This window comes from Athene cunicularia, assembly GCF_003259725.1.
Source record: "Athene cunicularia isolate RWA chromosome 5 unlocalized genomic scaffold, athCun1 chr5_part3, whole genome shotgun sequence".
Lineage (NCBI taxonomy): Eukaryota > Metazoa > Chordata > Aves > Strigiformes > Strigidae > Athene > Athene cunicularia.
The window spans coordinates 693521-713117 of record NW_020799103.1 but is presented as its reverse complement, the minus strand read 5'-3'; positions in this window follow the sequence as shown (position 1 = coordinate 713117).

Sequence of the window (19597 nt, the reverse complement as noted above, 5' to 3'; positions counted from 1 at the left end):
GGTCTCCCATGTAAATCACTATCAAAATAAGAGTTTAGCTTAACTTTTTTTTCCACCTATGCACACTACAAACCAGTAAGAGTCAGGGATCTTTTAATAACTCTTTGCAATTGTAAAACAAGAGATGTCTTATAAAGGTAAATGAAGTGATCCAAGCAGCGTCATTCCTGTCAGTGGCACCATTAGGAAGAGCATTGAAGTTAATGAATCTCACACATTTAAGGAAGGTTTTCACCATTGCCTGGCTCTGCTCTGTCTTTCAACCTGATTAAGGCTCCACTGACATGGAAGCTAGTTAACTCAGTGCAGAGCTCTACATTTGCCTGTAACCCCTTCTGAGATCATTTGAGATAAAGGTCATTCCTGTCACGATCAGTTTCTTGAGTATCTGCAATTTCTGAGTCACTATGGCCCAAGAAATTCTTCAGTTTCTAAATACAGCCTTAGTGACAGCTGAAAAACGTAAGAAGAGTATGATCCAAGCTAGCTGTTCTAGCTACCTGTGTTAACATTAACTGATTTAGGACCTTCCATCCTGGAATTAGAATTACCTGAAACAGACCAAAGATTACAGTTAAGCCTTGTTCTGATTCAACATGAATTTCAAAGCCCAGAACTGAAATAGGAAATAGGCTTAGAATGTCTTATTACTCTCATTTGGGTTATTGGCTTAGTTATGATTCACCTTCTTTCCTGTTTGCTGGACTTGATCTTAAGCTTGAGCAGCATCACAGTTGTTTAATTAATATAATGCAAAGGAAAACGCAAATACCGTTAAATCTTCACTAGAAAAATGAGCTTGTAATGCTATTGTCAGCACGCAAGCCTGGTTCAACACACTAGGAAAATTTGACTTAGTTGTGCTTCTTAGAGCATTAGCAGTAATCCAGACATGCATCATTGAGCACAAGAATATCCACAAAATCTTCATGACAGCAAGTTTCTCTTGAAGCTCACTGCAAACCTTTTAGGTTAACATTCCCATTCATGCACAAACCAACGCAACTTCAACAACAAGGTCCAGATTTTCAGAGTTTGATTATTATTTTTAACAACTGCAATTTTACATGTTCATTAGAGCAAGTGTGAGCTTTGCCTGGTGAATGGAAGCCATTTCTCACTTTTTCTAGAAGAAGGCTAGCATACATCCTCTTCTCTGTACATACTGAGTCTTACACTTACTGCAAATACCCTGTTGCAAGAAGCCAGCTTCATAATCCAAGTAAATTGATCATTGGGGGGAAAAGTCAACACTAAATGCAATAACACTGGATTGACCTCTCAGCATGACAAATACTACTTTATAACTAGAGTTACACATTAGGACCACAGCACTGTACGAACTTCTAAGTGGTCCTGCTGCCCATCAGTAGAAATTAGGTAATTTATCCTGCATGATTTACACACACAAACAGATTCATGTGAAAGTGTCTGATACAACATTTGACTGATAAAACCAAATTTCACTATATGCATTTTCTTTTCAGATAATTAAGCTGGTATTAGAAATGTTTAGTAAATTTTCAATAAGAAAAAGATTTCAGAGAAAATGTGGGGGGTGAGGAAGAAAACAAAAACCCCACAAATTTTACCATATTTTTAATATAGCTTCTGTCAAAAAAGTACTTCCTTGTGTATAAGGAGAAATTTTGATCCTGTATATATGTGAGGACAAAAGACCATATAAAAATTTCTCCCTATCTCTGCATCAACCTTTGACCCATGCTCACTCCTGCCTCCACTGTGCTGATGTAATTGTGTGGGAAGTTGCTTTACAAACCAGACAATGAAATACTTGGGTTGAAGGTGTAAAAAGAAGAGCTCAATGGTTAAATCATCTCCCCAGAAAAATGACAGACAGGATTTATGTTCAAACATTCTCCACTGTGCATCATATATCAAGCAGTGACTGGGTGTGTGTCCTCCCCTCCCCAGAATCTGCAGTTTGATATGTTTTTGTTAAAAACTGCATATAAACTTGAGGCAGGGGAGGTGGAGTGGGGTGTGTAGGCAGGGCAGGGAGCAGAACAACAGCTGTGAGAAACAGTATATGAATTGGGAAATAAACATTCTTTAGAAGGTCACAAGTCGGAAATGTAGGTTTTCACCTGTCCCTGGCTAGCAAAAAAATAAGTGATAGGTCACAAGTTGCTTTGATAACCGATTCTACCATGAAGACCAGATAGGTGGTATAGAGTTTGACTCATTTGCCTAGGAATTGTGGCAATCTTTTTATGCAGTGAGTCAGCTAGAAAAAAAAATTCCACAGTTTTATGTAAACAAACAAACAAAAAAAAAAAGTAAGAGTCAAACAAATCAAGGCTATTATTCCCTGGAATTCTATGAAAACATCATAAGAACATTGACAGGAGAGCTGCAAAAAGAAGAGTTCAATCTCTTTTTGAGCTGTAAAAAAATGACTAGAAATGTCAAAAGTTGATAGCTTTCCCGAAAGGGATTCTAAAACTTCCGAATTTATGTCAGTTGGTATTTCTGCTTTTCTAAAAGACCAAAGACAGAAAGCTCTGAAGTTACACACCCTAATTCTGCAACACTGCTTTGATGATCAGAGTTTAATGAGAAGCCATGGAGTAAAGTTCAGAGGTACTTGCTGCAGAACATATAAAGCAAAGTAACAACACAGAAGAAATAATAAAGTAACAAAAGTGCTAAGTATTCCTTATGAACAAAAGAAATGCAACATAGACAGAAAATTAAGAAAACTGATTTTACAAAGCTTGAGTCAGTAAGCAGTCCCTCAGCCATTTTCTTACTACACTACTATAATTCCACACTCATTGGAGGCCTAAGAGCAAAAAAAAATTCCGTATCTTCGGAAAAATAATAATGTTGGGTACAGTAGGGTCATTGGCTTTTGTTCTGTAGTCCACTTCAAACCAGAGAAGCTCTTTCCTCTTCTCTCCATTGCCAACTTCCCCATGGCATGAAGTGATTAGTAGTAGGCTGTCAACTGTTTTTATGACAGCTTACAAAATAAAACCTTCAAGACTCCAAATAAGATGCTGGACATTCCTTAAGAGGTGAAATAATGAAGCAGAAATGTAAAAATAAGTCAATATTTAAGGCATTTCCAAGACAAAACACAGACCAAAACTGTATCTGTAACTCTCAAACAAGTAAATGGTAAAAAAAAACAACACACACACCCCACACCCCCCCCCAAATCCTGTTGTTATTGAAACATCAAATAAAAGAGGCTGGTTCTAAATGAATGCATGCAAAGGCAATAAAAAGTAGTACTAATGTAAACTATAAATGCAAGAGCAAATAAAAAGATAGCATCTGTCAGTAACAAGCCCGCTATGCTGAGACAGCCAAAGGAGAGGCCAGGCTGGAAGAGAGGCAGGCTGTTTGAGGTATGTAACATGGAATGGACTCTGCACCTCATACACCAAAACGCAGGAGGAAAACACATAATGGTGCTGGATGCCATCTTTAATGCAAAATTTCCTACCCTTCCATCTCTTCAGGAACCCCCAAGAACTAGGACTTCAATCCATTCTTCTTTACTTTTGCCACCTTCTCCTCCTTTAAGTGTCCAAGGGCTCACATTGTTTAGAAGTCACATACACCTGCACTCTCATCTATATTTAACATTCCAGATAGTTCCAGTGAAACCAGAACTACATTAATTTCTATCACTATATTTCCTGTTTCAAATCTAGAAAAGGCAAACTTGATATCTGTGAATTGTACTAGATTTTCCAGATGTGGAAAGGGAAATCCTCCATTTCTTCACACAATTGGCACCTGCTAGATAGCAATTTAACACGTGCATCTTAATCCTGGCCCAGGGAGAGCATTTGTGAATTGACATCTATACCCAGTTTAATCCGGGAAGTCCTTAAATGTGCCAGGCAGAATAGCATTAGTCAGAACAGTTACAGGTGCCTGCAAATAAATTCAACGTCACCCTAAATATGGTGTCAAACACAGACACTTCTTGCACCCTGCTGTTTCACATTTCCTAGAGCCCCCACTGACAGTACCATGAATATCACTTAACTATTAATCTCTTCCTACATACAATTCAGGAAATTATCTGGTACTTCAGTTACTACTGCATCAGCCTTCTTTCTTTATATGATGCAGAAAGCACAGATGTGGTTAGCAACACTGTGCTGCATTTCCTCCTATGAATAGTTTCATCTGAGATCAACTATTAAATCATCTCATAGACTAGTACATTTCATTCTTAAAAAGATTCCGTAGTGACTTGGGACAGCATGTTGGATCAATACCTTCCAGTCTGACTCTTAGCAACAAACTCCTACACTAGCAGAGAGATTCACTGTGCTACTAATCCATGTGTTTGGATTACTACCTGTGGGAAGAAAACATACACATTGCTAGTGTGTAAAAACATCTAAAGTATTTGCTTATTAATTGCTATGTGATTCAAGGAAAAAGTAATATATATATATATATATATATATATATATATATATATAATAACCACACATCCTGAAAATTAAGCAATTATGGATGGACAAGGAGAGGGATTTAGGTTTACTATTATACATACTAAATGTCTGATGAAAGTGTCCGAGAAGAGTAATTCTCCCAGTTGCACATGAAGGTCTAAATATTCAAAGTGTTTCTCCTCATCAGTAAACACATTTGATCAGACTGTATGTCAGCTTCTCATTTTTAGTGAATGACCCAAATGCACATTCTGAGCACAAGTCTGAAGGCCTAAACTGCTCAGAACATTATTTCAAGATAAAAATTTTATTTTGTATTTCAAAATACAGATGGGAGTTAAAGAGTTAAACTTAGCTTATAAGTAATCTGTAGTTAGATCACATGCTATGCCTAGAATTCAAACCAGTGCAAGACAACTACTGATAGTCACCATTTTGCTGAAAGTATCTCCAAGGAAAAAAGAAAAAAAAGAGCAGAGCTAGAATTGGGAGGTTACTCATCCTGTAACTGCCAGGGAACATGAGCTTTACCAAATGAATGCCAAAGACTGTGCTTTTTACAGAGGATAATATAGCAGTTTTCAAAAACTAATGGATTCAAGAGAGGGAATGAAAAATGGTTTGTTGAAGCTGCCTTGTACTGTTTTTTACCTCTAAACTGGACAGCTCCTTTTTAGCAGGAAAACACTGCTGTTTACCAATATTTGCTATTTACCAAGAGCCCCTCCAAAATTACTCAAATTGTAGAGTATGAGGTGTAGTTGTACATCCCGAATATTCAAATACTATCAAATACATTAACCATCATCATTGCCAACATTTTCAATAGAAATGTCAAAAGAAAACTGTATATAACTATTAAAAGTATGTTCTTCTAAGCAGGAAAGTCTATACAGGAGTAACACGAAACCCAAGTACCATAGCAGAAAATCCCTTCACTTGGCATGAAGAAAACCATGGTAGATTCCTCATGCAGTTCGCAGAGCAGATACTGCAACAAATAATCCAAGTTGCTGCTCTCTGGGTGGGATGTTGCTTGGTGTGCATCCAGATGTTCTACGAGCATGGGTTCTACATCTGATTTGCTCTTTAATTATCCTTTCATTTGTTCCCCACTCCAGAGGCTGTACATGGGCCAGGTGACCATGCACAGACGTCAGCCAGCTCTTCAGCAGACGCTGACGAGAGATCAGCCTTGTCAGTGCCTGAAAGACCAAGGCAAGGAAGGCAGCCAAGGGCCATGTATAAGCTGCAATGATTTGGGCCTGCTTATGTTTGTACAATAACTCAGAGATGAGACTGGAATACAAACACACAGTTTTGGCATTTACAGGACACACATAGGCTAAATGTTACTGAAAAACTTTGTAAGTTAAAACAGATGGGCATACTTAAACTCTGTATTGTTTCTAGCTGTTCAAACTTGCATCAGCTGTTCAAACTAGCTCTGTGGGAGCAAAAGCCATCATAGTATGGAATTTCCAAACTCAGCCTCAGTGCTTCTCTTTCAGCCCACAGAAGCGTTTAGTGTAATATGCAGTCACAGGGAAGGTAGAGGAGGTTCCTGCATATAAATTTTGTCCCCTCTGTTCTGACTTTGATACCTAAATGTCACATTAGTTTGATTCAAAGATATGAACTTCACAAATCACCTTAAATGAACGTTAATGTCAAAGCTCATTTGTGGCCAATCTATGCTGACATTGTTAGCATCAAGCCAAAGAGCCAAACATCTGAGTTGTGTCATTGAAATGTAATTATAGAGGGACAGCTGTGTGCTGTTCTGCGTGACCCTGAGGAGTAGCACAAAATAAAATGCCACAGAACCAGAAGCATCCTGTGACAACTTAATGGAACACAGGCAAACAAAACCTATGCGTGATATATTTTAAATTGCTGCTCCTAATGGAGTATTACAGAACATCAATTAATGAGCAGTTTAGCTCATTGGCACAACCTAAAATGACTTTCAGGAGTATATTTACTAGGGTCACATCTCTCTTGTTCACCATTTCATACATTCAGTGTACAAGTGATGGAAAGAAATGCTATTTTGTCCACTCCATGCCAACCACTTTTGTCTCAGAACTGTAGAAAAGCTGTATCTCCCTCGGCACTTCGCACTGGAGAAAGGAATGGCTTTATTTGTGCATGCTCCAGTACTCACGTACAGAAGCTCTGCTGAGGATCAGGAGATGCAAACGCTGGATTGGTATCCTCAGTATCCTACTACGATCCACAGAGATCCTACTGCTCCAACAGCAGTAAGAAGTAGAAATAGGATTGGCATACTGGAGCATCCTTTCATCTAGGGAAGGTTGCCTCTTCTGGATCCACAGAGCAATGCTCCCTGCAATCACTGGAAACCATTCCGTAAGCTATCAACTGGGAAGTTCAATGTTAAGGATTAATGAATAGCAATAGCTAAGGCAGGCTGCAACATTCTTCCCCTAAACATGGGGGAAAGAAAAAAAGCTATTCTTGGATATCCAGTTAACTCCTGGACTCCTTGCCTCCAGCAAAGAATTCATTCTTTAACTTCAGTGGATTTGGAATTTTCTTTTGAAAGACATGTCAGACAAGTAACATTTTTCTTTCTTATTAAAAATTTTATCCATCGATTAAACTAAACATGAATACTAACGAATACAGCATATCATCCATCTTTTGAGCCTAAAAGCACATAGAATTTGTGAGAACAGAAATGAGTTTTATAAAGCTTTAAGACAAAATGAAGTTTCCCATTGGTATCTACGTCCATATACATAACAATAGTTTTGCAGACGTCTTTTTTAGCAGAAGCTCTTTATTCACTAACCCTATTAAAAAACCCAAACCACAATTTTAAGCAAAGAGACTAAATAAGGAAAGGTTAAATATCAGATGAAAAAGAAAATTTATTGTGAAATATCAACTTTACAAAGCACAGGGAAACTGCTTTTAACAGACTTATATTAATACATTCTCTTAATACCTGAGAATCTTACCCAAGAGCTTCTCTAAACTATTAAGTTTCACAGATTCATCCCCTATTAAGAAATACACTGGAATCACACAAGTAAAAACTAAGTCTATAGATCATCATTAACATTTTAGGTGCGCTTTTTTTTTTACCCCACTTAAATTCTTAAAACTATGAGGATAAACAAACCTCTTCAAAGCTTCATCTTAAGAAAAAAATCCACCAAATAGGTATTGGGATTTTGTAGACAACGCCTTAGTATTAAGCTACCACAGACCTAAGCTAAGAGTGACATCCAGTGGAAAGACAGTCTATATCCTCTTCTTTCTTCATGCTATTGTGGAGACAGCTTTAGCTCAGATAAAACCTATCATAATACATTTATGTTATGAGTATTCAGAAATATATGTCTGTCTGTATTCTACATGTCACTGGGATGGCAGAGGTGCGAGAGAATTACAAGTAGCACTGGATTTGCATGGAGTTGAAAATTGTGCCACATCTTGATTCATTTGGCCTAAGAGACAATTTCTGTCATTGATTCACTGCAATAAATTATCTGCCTTAGAGTTAACTATTAAACCAGGGAGCAGCTGAAGATTTTCCATAAAAAAGTAACATGCTTCTGCTAATGCACTTGCACAGATATTTATTGTCATAACTAATTAAGTTATCTTTGGTAGTGCTCTATCCAACTGCCCAATGGCAACTCATTTTCTCAGGAAAGAGATACTATAAGCATGGAAGCTGCTATGTTTAAATCCACTGGAGCTGAACTGTGAAAAAGCTAAGCGAAGGTTGACAAGATGGAAGCAAATCCATTGTACGTGAACAAGACTCTTTCCCCAATTCATCTCCTTGGATATACACTCTTCTTGAGCAAATTAAAAAACCCAGAGGCACACTCCACAGAATCCCAGACAAACTTCTCCGTACTTGTGAGACGTGAGAGATGCAAATACTTAAGCAAGGGGAGATGTGTTTTGTGTCACCAGCATCCTGCTCCCTCCTTTCTTTCCTATACAAACAGGAAGGAAGAATAGGCGTCCAGGATGCTATCCTCTCCTTTCCTCTCTGGAGTTCTGAATGGTTCCAACACACCAGTTCTCATCCCATTACTGTCTGACCAGACCAGGAAGAAAGTTTCCCACTACTCTGGTTCCCTTTCCACTCTCTGCTTCCTAACTTGCTTGATCTTAAATTCAACATGGCTTCAGAGAAAGAGTTGGGGGGAAATAGTGCTTTTACTTTCCATCATATCCCTTCACCTGCTGGGTCTTATCACATCAGGTCTTACCTCTGCAAACTCATATTTAAATCAGTCAAAATATCTTCGTTAAACAAAGAACATCTGCTGCAAAAGTCTGGTAGGCACAGGGAGAGCCTCCCTGCCCCTGCCGATAAAGGCACTCTGTTGTTTAACGGGCACTGATTGAAGACAAAGTGGACAATTAATCACATGGTGATCGTAAGAAGCTTCTTGAAAGATTGCTGTGCTCTTGAGAGTATTTCCAAGTATCTTCTACTCCCAGTTGCAAAGTAAATCCATACTCGGTATAACCAAACACTGTTTCATAGCTAGCCAAACTCAAATCTGCAATCAGGAGCTCTTGCTCCATCACCTACTTGCATCACTGTCCTACTTACAATGTTGCCTCTCCAGGAATAATTACAGTATTTAACTTCCAGGTTTAACAATAACTACCTATAAGGTATGGCTGAAAGATTTTTCCCTTGGTGTAGTCATTTTTACAATATTCAAAAGCATCACCTTTTTTTCTGGCTACATCTTCAAGTAATTTTCCCAATATATTCCCTGGCTTTCAAATCAGATAAAGAAAACTTTTCTATTTCTACCATTCTGCAAGAGATTTCACGTATCATAAGATACTGAAGTGATTACAGTGTTGAGTATTATTCGAAATTCTTAGACAAAAAGAGGTAAGACATCAAAGCAAGCACAAGAACCCACCTTAGTTTAAGAAAGGCACCTTTTCGGGGCTTAGCTTTCCATGCGCAAAACCTAACGAGGGCTTAATGTACTGACAATCCCTTTATTCAATCAAATTCTTTTTTAATAACAGTAACAATGCACAGCATCAGGTACTGTAGCACAAGTGTGTGTGTGGGGGGTGTCCTCAGAGTAGTAGGATCTTACTTAGGTGGTAAAGAATGCCTAACCAAATGGTCAGTGGTGCTATCCAAAAGCAGAATTTCACTCCACAAAACCAGTTCTTAGAGGCATAATGGACCAATCTCTCAAAGCCACAACAGATGAGGTGCACAGCTGTGTACACAGCATCGCATGTCTAATCAGTATGTGCCCTTCATCTAGTGTTATGAATTACTATAACGGGCAACCAGCTGTGCAAATAAGTGTCATAACTAAGCAATGTTGCTTGTTAGTGTATTTTAAAATATACAAGAAATCAAGAAATACTGAAATATGAATACTGAAATATGCCCTGTAACAAATAGAAAGCATGTAGATGTTCTAATTCCTGCACTGGAGAAGGTGAAGGTGGTTAAACCAGGAACATGACTGGAGATGTGAAATAGCAGAAAGATCTTTCTTTAGATATAGAAATAGTGGCTATAATAATCAGGAATGATTGTAAGTCTTATGAGGCCATTTTGGATGGGAAACATGGAAGACAACAGATAAAAATAGCTTGATGCACTGGTTCTGCTCTAGTTATGCGTGTAACTTTCCTCAGTGGAGAACATAAATGTTCTTGATTACTGAATCCTTTGAAAGCAAATTGTCACTTTTTTCCACATCCATTTATACTTCAGTCCTGCAGCTGGAGCTGCATGGAAAGGCATTTGTTCTTTTTTTACTATACCTTTAAGTACGAGATTTAATTTCAGCGGAAATTATATCAACCTTACTATCTAGCACATTTATGCAACAGCTCAAGAAATATTCTTTCTAAGGATAGAAGCATAAGTCTGCTTTCTTGATAGAATTTGTCAAAAGCCTACTGTTGTCTCACTAACTGAAAACAGCCTGGAAAGTGAAAAAATCGTTCTAGTTTTCAAAAACAGTAGTTACAGAAAAGTAAAAAGAGATTATTAACCTAATACTAAAGCCATTGAGCACATGTTAAATTGCTGAATAGTCCATCATTTTTGTCTGGCTACTTAAGTAGCTACAACATAGCAAGTATGGCTTAAGAATCAGAAAAACATACTAAAAAACAGAGGACAGTTCTTTCATTGGTTTAAAGGAACATAGTTCCATTTAAATCACTCAAGCTGTGCATGTTACAACAGTTGAAATGAGAATTTGACGTGTTCAGACAGAAAGGCAGTTGATTATGAAACCACAGTTTCCATGCGCTACCTTACCACACTGGGAAAAATTACACAAAGAGGGTGCTGATGCCACCTGAGTAGCCAGAGTCCCATCAGATGAAACAGGCTTCAGGCTACAAGCAGTGATAAGCAGCTCTTGAACCCAGGACACTGAATCAACAGCCATTCCTATGAAGTCAACGTTGTGAGTGAAACGGGAACAGAGCAACACATTAGGAATGACTTGCAGAGGTAGCATAGAGCAAGGGACTAGTGTCTCCTAAATCAACAGAGCTTGAGGAGATCAGAAAGGCTAAGGGGTAAAAAAGGATGCTTCTGGTCCTCAAATCTCTCATAGCAACAGAATAAAAAGGTTTCCTCTGGTCCAAATTCTGCAGTGAGCAAAGGGAGGAAAGATTGCTGTGTCTGCACCAAACTTCCATCAGCCTGAGCAGAGTTTTCCTATACCCAGTGGTTTGTCAGTAGAAGCTGACAAAAAAACTGAAAGAATAACTACATGGGACAGAGGGCAGCAAGTTAAAATTAAAGAGAGAGTTGTATAACCAGATTTAAAGAATTTTATATTAAAAGACAAAAGGAATTTAATTTCACAGTGAAAAATACACCACCTAGGGATGAATCAAAAGAAGGAACCATATATTAAATAAGACAACTGTACTGCAAAGTTGGAAAAAGAACTAATGAGGCTCCCTGAAGGCAATTCCATGAAGTTGCCAGCTCACACTGACAATACAAGAAGGAAAAATGGATACAAAGATTGATTGCCCACATAGAAAAACAGTCACAAGCTATGACGCAACACTCAAGACAGGTTTATGTTACTGATAAAATAAATTCGGGGTGAGTATGATCTGTGTATCCTTACTCAAGCTTCTGAAGCTTTGAGGGACAAGCAGTCCTAAGTTCGGAGCTCTGGGTTTTCACAGTACCTCACGTGGCATTACACACAAATCTGAACAGGGGACCTATAACTACTCACAAAAACACGACTAAGGAGAACTTTTCAAGTATCCATCCCTTCTCTTAATTATTTTCACTGTGCCAGGAATGTGGCCTGAAACACTGTGGATAGCACTATGCAGAAAGTCATTGTGTTTCACTTGTCAAAACAGCTTCAGAGGGAATGCAAATCAGACTTACTCTTTTACAGCAAGAATTCCACTGGAACTATAATTAAATACAGAAGCAGCAAGATAAATCTGCCACTGGTACCAGGGAAAGCTTGAAAACCACCACAAAAATAACAACAAAACATAAAAGAGGACACAAGCCTTCTAACAATGGAACAGTCTTTAAATGGACTGGGAAATATGTTCAATTTGCTGTAAATTATAGCCCTGATAGTATACTGCACATTAAGTAACAACATTGAGTGGCTGCTATAACAGGCATAAATTCTCCAGAAGTGCCCAACACTACAGCACTGCCAATCAAAGCAAGTGTCTCTGAGGCACTCTGGAAAATACCATTACAGGAACAGTCACTACAGAGTGCTTGTGCTGAAACAAAACCAAATTAATTCAAATAGGCATAAACAGCCTTCATCTGCTGTGTTTGCCTTACAATTAACAGTGCAGGTTAACGTATTCTGTGAGGATAATAAAGGTGTTCAGAAGTTTTGGTACGTTGGGGTGGCAAGTTGGGGGTTTTGTCAATGTTTTGACATTTTGTTTTATTTTATTGAGGTTTTGTTATGTGTTTTGCAGCAGCATCTAGAAGCATCGTTAGAGCTTACAGCTCCATTAGACTAGCTGAGCCAAGCACTCAAAAAGAAATACTTCCACACAGAGTTGATTTAAGTGGGATGGGAGGTAAAGGCAGTTCCAAAAATTAGTCGCAATTTGTCTTCAAAAGATTTCAGATCCTTATTTAAAAGTTACAAGCTTTATTTCTGGCCTAAACACATGACAGACCAGACAATTTCTGCAAAACATTTTAATTATGCTAAAAACACTTTTTTAAAAAAAGTTCTATGCTTAAAACACTACACAGAAAATTCATAATCTCATTTAACACAAGATATAATTAGAGACTACAACAAACAGTAAGGAGGCACACAGAAATTGATAGCATAACTATTGCAAGTACCAGTTAAGTTGGTACTTTAATCATCTTTTGCAGCATCTGTATTTTAATACTTGCCTTGTTGCAGCCTAGGTTTCCCTTAAACTGCCAGTTTACAGTCTCTCAAGGACTGGTTATTTCTAACCTCAAACCCAGTTCCTACATCTTTTACTCAAGCTAACTAATGACACATACTAATAATTGTAGGCTTGTACAACAGGATAAAACAAATTAGCAAAACAGAGCTTGAACATCAGTTCTAAATCCAAAACCTTATTTGGATCTGAAGCTTAAAGAGAAAGCAACTAAAAGTCTAAGTGTTAACCACTCTTTTCATACAAACTTTTGAGAAACCTGTGTGGTAAGGAATTGAAGTACTCTCTATTATATTCCACCATTGAAATGAGTGCATAAAATGCTCTAAATTTTTTAAAAGAAGGTCCATGCTGCAATCAAAAGTCTTATGATTAAAAAGATCTGAGGCCAAAAACTCCAAAGACTAAACAGTATGCCTAATTTTATCCTCTGTACTAACAGCGCTCTGCATAATAGAACAAAATGTAATGTTGAAGAACATTGATAAACTAAATTCTTTATATTCAGTCTATTAACTCAGCCATTGTCCACCAGAGAGAATATACATTATATTATATAAGAAAAAGGCAAAAGTGTCTCCATTAACCTGTATGTATCTATGTGGGAATATTTCTCTTCAAGAGAATTTAAATCCTTTTAACTTATTTCAAACTGTGTCGGAGGTCAGCTGCACAAAAAAAAACTGTATAAAATTGCCAGCTCACCAATGACATTTATTCTCTACAAACCTTCTGTCAGGGCCTTGAGTGCACCAAGAGCCTGTAAACGCCCTGACCTGGGACCTGCAGCCACCCAGGAACTGCCCAGGGACCCTGCTGTGGCCGACAAGGGCAGTGTCCTGCCTGTGCTGTGGTCACCCTCCCTCGTGGGACAGCACACACCTCTCTGCTTTAGACACAGGTTCTCTGAAATTTAACATCTCCTTAGGGGAGCGCTGCCCATCTACTTGATCTCAGTGGGCAAGACATCAACTAAAACCTCTTAACAGGATTCCCCCTTTCACTATTACACTATTTCCTTTCCCTAGAATTAGAAATTTAAGTCTGCTTTCCCCTTCCAATTAACTTGCCAGCTCCTTGTCCCATCCTTCACTTAAACACGTTAAAGACAAGTTGGAAACAACTGGACTAAAAGCAGAGAACACAGTCAGTGGCCAAGGCCTGCCAGAAGCAACACCGAGCCAAAGGCGAGGAGTGGTGCACCTGCACCTCTGCTGACTGCGGCAGCGAGGCACCATCAAGAGGAGCTCTGCCCTTCGCTCACACCCAACACGGCAGCACAAGGAACCTGATTAAACTAGAGTAAAATAGCCGGGAAAGCACGAGATGCTGCATTGATTTCATGACAAGTGATAACACTGAAAATCCAAATTACTAGTGGAATTTGGTTCAAATGTCAGGTAGAATGCCCTTTACCTCACAACAAGGACTACCAGCAATTTCTTCAGACTGAAACCCTTCAAAATTTTAACAGAATACATTGCTATGCTACTCTGTGAACACACCAGTGAAAGTATTTTATTTTACAGACCCATTCATACATAACTCTAGAGTACAAAGCTGTAATGTTTAGAGAATTTAAGCGTTTTAATATGCAAAATTTGGAGAAGAATGAGACAAAGATCTCAGTACAGGATTAAACTCATGTTTTTAAAAAGGAAGGTGAGATGCCAGCACTATCAGTATGTAACAGTTTAATTTCTATCTCCTTTCTTACCACATTCTGTACCCAAATCACTTCATAATGCTTGCTTAATAACATCTTATCGTTACTCAAATTACCAAATTGTGTTCCTGAATTAAGTCATTGATTTTTTTTAAATTATCCCAAAGCATGAAAAAGTAACTGCTGAAATGTAATATGTGCTGAGTCTCCAGAGACCTGACACAGCTGTCCCTCTGACATTGTACTCTCCCAGCCATTCAACTGTCATGATAATTCTGAGGGTTTATACAATTAAAATATCAGTATCACCATTTCTGTGCTAATTATTTTACTTAAAAAATAAAATTGAGGAAATCAACCACCAATTAGGGTGCTTCTACTGTGCAGGCATTGCGGAACACATACGACTCCACAGAATTGTGATGGTAAGAAATAGAGAGTTTAAGACATTATTTTTCATTCCATCGTGGAATGCTAGAATTTGGTAATTAGTGTTTGAATAAGACCTTTATCTTTCAAGTATTTTTTCCCTCCCATTTCATCACTCAGGAAATAATTTTGTCTTCTGAGATGTAACCAAAATAGAAACGGTAAAAGTGACAGAAACACAACTTTGGTGCAGAGCTAAGCAGGGCAGGGGGGGTTCTTTTACCAGACATCAAGCAATTTCGATTTTGTTGCTTGGTCTAAAAGTTTCTTCCACTGTAACTTCCCCTTTCAGATGCATTTTTTTTAAAATCCAGTATTCAACAGAAAGCAAACTAATTGCTTGATAATGACCTTTTAAACGCCGAGATTAACCTTAATGGCTTTAAATGGAATTTTAATGAGTTATTCTGAGTATAACTAATTATTTGCTATTTATATGCATAGACATGGACAGGGTATTTTTGATTAAATTAAATTTTAGCATAAGATGTTTTCTTAAGCTGCATTCTTTGCACAGAGATATACCATAGGAGGGGAATACATATGTACATATTCACATACACTTGCATTTTGGCTCGATAAGCCTGTCTAATTGGCATGGTTGAAACAGAAGATCCATATTCAAGACCATGCACTGCCTGTCTCTGGGTAATGCAGGATAAACTGTTCTGAACCAAGAGGAAGAGATATTTAAATCTATCTCCCACATTTCATGCTAGTGCTCTATGCATGATACACAAATTGGTGATAGACACATGCATACTTCCCAAGATCAAAAAGCTGAAATTCTGACAACCCAATTTCAGGAGAACGGTCAAAACATTTCACACTATTCTGGCATGAAAAACAACTTGAAACATTGGGAGTTCCTGAAAAATAGGTGTACAAAGTATAGACTTGAACAAGCACCTTACTATGAAAAATCCATTTTATCTTCTTGAGGAAGGAGGTAAGCAAGCCACACTTGCCAGAGTCCTAACTTATTTAGCCTCTCAGTCAACTGACACAGTGAAGAAATGGTTTTTTGCTTTGATTTTTGATATGGTTTTGGTTGTTTGGTGTTGTTTTTTTTTTTTACAGGGATAGTCAAGCAATGCTTCTCTTAGAACTCTGAACTCCAATCTGCAATTCCTAGGGTATAAAGATGGAGGCAAGAGAATAGTACCAATAAATTTTACAAAAGATAGAGAAGAAGAGACAGCATTAAAAGCTGTCTTACAAGACTGGGAAAGAGCTGAAGAACAGTAGACATTTTAGAAAACTGTCTTCCTTCACAGGTCTACAAAACCAACTCTGATATGTGCCACATCATAGCTTAAACTTGGACAGAAGTATAGTACATTTGAGTTGGAGCTTGATCATTTATGCATCTTCCAGACTGAACTGTCAGATGAACTTCATCCATCTCCATTTCAGCTACTCTAAAACTACATTTCAAAATATTTTAAATAAGATTGCATAAAACTGCCTTTAAATGAAAACATGTCACCTAGTTATCACAGATCTTCAGGATATAATACCAAAAAAATTACAGATAATCATTGAGTTCTAAAGACCTCATTGAGGTCTTAATTTGGATTAATTCACTCATTTTAATTGTGCTTCTCAAAAAAAAGGTATATTTCAAGTTGTATGAACATCCAAGATATACACATACAAACACTAAAATCTGAAATTTACTTAAAATATCTGTGAGAAAGTGACTTTCTCCCATTTGTTCCCTACACAATAAAAATAAAGATCCTTACAAACTAAAATAAAGTAAAAGAAGTTTTGAGGCCACATTTAGGAACATTAGTAAATAGCTGTTACTTCTTTATCAGGAAGATAGACTCAAACAAAAAAAGGGTTATCTTACAGGCTTTCAGAAAACTGATATCAAAACCAGTAATCTAGGCCTAAACACCATGTTTTCTGGCAAAACAGACAGTTGCTTCCATCAAAATAACAGTCTGCCTTGCCATTCTGGCAGACGTCACTTCCTTGTATTTTCTAACAATAAAGAAACCAAAAACGGTAGTCAGCCACAGTCATTCATATCCTTACCTCTTCAAAGCTCTTTGTTTAAATTATTTACAGAAATATTGGGCAGGGGGGGAACATAACTGTATTTTAGATAAAAAGTAAGATCTTTTGAGTCAGATATACTACCATGATGTCTAACAGGTAGGTCACACTTTGCTAAAACCATTGGCCAAGTTCCCTGAACAATAGGACAATAGCTTTAATGGGCTAGACAACTCTTCATTGTAAAGCTTCTTGACACAACAGAAGAATATAATAAAAACATAAGAAAGTCATGCCCTCAAGACACAGAGGGAAAGTGAGGACACTCAAGAACAGTTTTCATGAGTTAGTACACTGGAACAGCAGAATTCAAATATTCTAAGTTACGGTAAAAAATAAGATACCACCACTATCAGATTCTTTTTTTCTTAAATGCATCCTTTAAAATAAATGTCAGCAGAATTCCCCCAAGTAGCAGTACTTGCTACTACATTGCTCTGTCATACTTCTTGGACTTCAAAGATAAATTTATCCTCAGAAGTTCACTGGACAAATGTGTGCACAGAAATTTTTTCTTCTTTTCAAATAATTAAAAGGTTGTAAAAGATTCTTGCCTTTGCCTGACTGACAAGTTCATGACCTACACCTCACACAGCAGACAGGCTGAAGAGAACTGAAGTTAACAGAAGACTTGAAGTATAAATCACCACCATTAAGGGGTTTTTCCAAACAAATATAGACAATCAAGTAATGAGGGGTTTGGCAAAGAGTGACACATCTGTCATTTAAGCACATCATAACCCTTTAGTGGGTGATGTTGTGTGACACATGACAATATGGCATGCCTAAACGATAAAACATCAGCTCTTCACTGAAGAACTACACACCCACTGGCACCTTGGTAAATTAGAAATATGAAATGATTGTATCACGAAAGGAAGCATTAAAAGAAGTTGCCACATGTCCCACGCAGGGCTCAACAAACTTCAGTCAGCAGGAAAAGAGTGGCTTTGACAAAAACTAGTATAGACCACACTTTTTTTTAATATACAATAATATATCTGTAAATACCTTTTTCAGGACTGATAGAAGGCATTTTCATTCACTATATTCATCCATAGCCTAGATCTCCCTCCAAGAAAGCTACAGATTCCTTAAAAAGCTGACTGGCACCTGTTCTACTCCTGTAAAACATTACTTGAGGAAAAGAAGTTTCTATCGTTTGTGGGAGAGCCTAGCAGTCACCTATGAAATAAAAAGCTCAGTTTTGGTTTTCTCCTCAAAACGAGGGAGCTCAAATTATGTCTTCCATTTTCCCAGGGAACATATTAACAAGCAAGCTGGAAACTATTCTACAACATTCAACTGAAGCTGTGCTACTCCAAGGAAAATAATTCAAGACTTCTTAGGCCAGGTAGAAGGATCACATGAGAGAGGGCAACTCAGCCTCTCATTAATGATTCTGACATAGAAACTTTACTGGAAGCCAGTACAAAACCTCAAAATATTCTTCTTATCAGACAAATGCTCTATTGAGAGAAATACAAAATACTGCATATTTTTTTTAATGGCATAAATACAATTACACATGCCTTGAAGCCTACTTGCCACATACTCACACAAAACAGTAACAATTCCATTAGTTTCTAATCAAAAATTGGTCAAAATTGAGAAAGTTTTGGCTGTACTAGAGAACTTTAAATTACAAGAGCAAAACAGAAATGGACAACATGTGCCACCAGAAAGCACTTACAAGCATTTTTAGCATTGCAGTTTAAATGTGGATTTGAGAAAAATTAAATGCCTAGTCTTTTGAAAGCAGGAATAAGATTCAGGCTTTTACTCTAAGACACATGTATAAACAGAAGACAACCACTGAAAGACAGAAAGTGCAAAATCCATAATGCTTCAACATACTACATTCATCCACCGTTCATTTTCTGACAGGGGTTTGGTGCTTTAAGGGGTTAAAGGTCAAATAAATTCTATGATGTTTAGTAGGAGCAGAGACAGATCAGTCAGGAAACATGCAAGTTAAATTTCTGCCTTCTATAGTCTCCTTTTCGACATGGAAGGCTACAAGGAAACAGGCATGGCATCTCTCCACATGACTACCCATTAAATGCAATCTTTCCCCAACGTAAACTTACCAGGAAGAAAGGTAACACTGAGCTGACATCCTCAAGTGTTAAAGCATCTCATTTCTGCTTCCCTACTGCAGTTCCAGGCTTGATATTATTCCATAATATTTGTTATCATCTGCTGGATAATGTGATTCTTTCTATTACATAATGATGAAAAGCGATATTTTGAGGATAAGTTTTTGGAACATACAACGTAAACCTGCATTTGACAAATATTCTCTCTACCCCCACAGCTAGCAGCTCCAACACACTATAACTTTGCTTGTGAAACACCTACCCAACTGCAAACCAGAGAATTCTACGCCCTGTAAAAACAGCAGCATAAGATCATTACTTAACATCAGAGCCATCTCTCTCCTAGAGAGACAATGCAACAGGAAGTTCATTTAAAGGCCCAGTCCTACCTCAGGTGATTAGATAACTGCCTGAGTAGTAAAGATCTCCAGGAGAGTAATCAAACAATAGAA